This window comes from Panthera tigris, chromosome A1 (assembly GCF_018350195.1).
Source record: "Panthera tigris isolate Pti1 chromosome A1, P.tigris_Pti1_mat1.1, whole genome shotgun sequence".
NCBI lineage: Eukaryota > Metazoa > Chordata > Mammalia > Carnivora > Felidae > Panthera > Panthera tigris.
Window position 1 is genome coordinate 22,770,470 of NC_056660.1, and position 2,669 is coordinate 22,773,138.

Here is a 2,669-nt window from a genome sequence, read left to right on the forward strand (position 1 = left end):
GAGGGCGGAGACGGCTCGCACCCCCGGGGGCGGGGTTGGAGCGGGGAGGACGGGAGGGGCGGGACCTCAGGCGGGAGGGGCGGGGCCGGGCGCCGCGCCAGACTCTGCCCCCGCCCTAGGTCCCACGCAGGATCCTGCCGGTTGGCGGGGAGCGGGGACGGGCGCTCGTTGGGTGCGGGCCTGGATTTTCCGGTTCTGAGTTCTTTTACACCCAGTTTACCTCCGGGCTCAATGTTGCAGGTTTGTAACGAAGTCAGGTGAACTTTGCTGGGTTCGCCGCGCACAGTGGCTTCACCTCAGGCAGTAGCAGGCAGGCCCTTTCCTGCTCGCTGCCCCCACCGCAAGTCCAAAGACTGGAAGTTTTGGGCGTCCACACCTCCGTTTCCTCTCTATATTATGGAACTGGCTCAGTGGAGGGCAGAAATGTTTAATACAATCTATCCTTGTGATCTGACTACTTTTATCTTCCTGGGACCTCACCCAAGGGCGTTACCGGACTCAGACTTGCCATGTCTTCACCCCCTCCCTTGGAAGGTCAATACCTACCCTGCCTAATCCCAGAGCACTTTGGAGGAAGACTCTTGGCAGATTTGTATTTCGTACTTCTCACATTCCTAAAACAAAATGTTCCACTCTGGTGCAGATTTGAACAAAACCCACGTGCACACCGGATGATTTGTGATTCAAAGGCAAGGTACTCAATGATGAGTCTTTAGTAATTTTCTGCAAAATTAAAAATAATAATCAGGGTAAGGCAAAATTATATTTTGAAAAGATTCTTCTTATAACTAATGTGAGAGAGGATACTGGCCTGCACTGTTAACTGGGTTAATGATTGTGTAGCTCTTTGAACAAATGGTTGATCTTGTACTCTTCCACCCCCACTCTGTCCTTGTTCCACCAGAAAGGTGGATACAGTGTAGAATGTTTCAGCTGTGTCAACTCTGACCTCGGTCAACTGTGAAGGAAGTAGGTTGAGGCCGAGGTCCTTGGGAATGTGGCTCTGCTCCAAAATGAGGTTAGGTCCCAGACTCGGTAGAATCAGACCCCAAAATTCCTGTGAAACAACCCAAGATTGTCAAATCTTTCAGACCATGTTTCCAAAGGTCATACTGGACTCAGAAACCCAATCCAGACCCTAAGTCTGCTTAGGCATTCTGAAATTCCACTGAAAATTGAGAGTTCAGTTGAGAATGGCCAAGAGTTGAATTCCAGTTCTGGTGAGTTCTGATCCCAGCTAGCCATATGTCTTGCAGCACCTTACTGATACTCCCTGACCCTCACTTGATGAGGGATCAACCCTGTAAGGTTTACTTTGTGAACTACTGGCATAGTTTCATAGATTTCCTGAGACACTACCATTGAAAACTAAGGAATTCCAGAACAAGATCTGGAGGATTATAAATGATTATACATATATCCTTCCTGCTTCTCTTTTTGTTATGATGGGATGATGGAAAAATATTGAAGGCATTTGCATTACATAGAATTAGGGAAGAAAAGAAAAAATTCTGGACACTATTAAATTAGGAAACTGAGGCAAAGGAAGAATGAAGGCATTTGACAGAATCGGAAATTAACAACCCCCCCCCCCATTTCTATTCTACAAGACTTAGGAATAAAAGACTATTTATTATTTTGCATACCAGCACCCAGCAACAGTCTAAAATCAGTTGGCAAATAGTCTGGGAATAGTCTCCCGGTTTTGTTTCCCCATTTTATCTGATGTGTCTACAAAACAGTGTAGTGCACAACAACAGCACAGATAATAAAGAAGCTGGATCAAGACCAAACATAGCAAAAGCAGTCCCATGATTTAATAAAAGGTTGCCTGTTGACCCTGGAATCTAAGGAGTGGGGGAGGAGAATAGTTGATGACTCAACAAAAAAAAGCTAAAAACATAATGGTAAGTAACCATTAACTACTGCAAGTAAAGGGGTTCTAGAAGACCTTTGTTTTCCTTTTTCACATTAATTTTGAGAGAGTAAGGAAACTCTATTTTAAAAGTGATCCTTGCTTTAAATTTCTTCTTGATGTTGGTGTTTGTTTTTCTGTTTAACCAGGGAGGAAGACAGGATGCCTGGCAGTCTCAGTCCATAGGGTATGAGACTCTTGATCTCAGGGTTGTGAGTTCAAGCCCCACATTGGGAGTGAAGATTATTTAAAATAAAACCTTAAAAAAAAAAAAAAAAAAAAGACCATCAGGGAAAACAAAACATAGAGAACTTAATTCAAGAATCTTAGATCAGGGCTACCTGGGTGGCTCAGTTGGTTAAGTATCAGACTCTTGATCTTGGGCTCAGGTCATGACCTCACTGTTTCCTGGGATCCAGCTCCTCCTTTGGCTCTGTGCTGACAGCAAGGAGTCTGCTTGGGATTCTCTCTCCCTCTCTGTCCCTTCCCTGCTCACGCACTCTCTCTCTCTCTCTGTCTCTCCCTCTGTCTAAAAAAATAAACATTTTTTTTAAAAAGTATTTAAGAATCTTAGATCATTTAGATTTATAAATCTAAATCCTTGGATAAGGATTTTCGTTTTTTAGGTTTTTTACATCTCCATGCTTTCAATTCATTCTCTTTCAGATTTAGCAAGAGGATTGGAAATTTTTGCAAATTTGGGGCCCCTAGTGAAACAACATTACTCAGTATGCCCTTTGAAATGTGCTTTTGA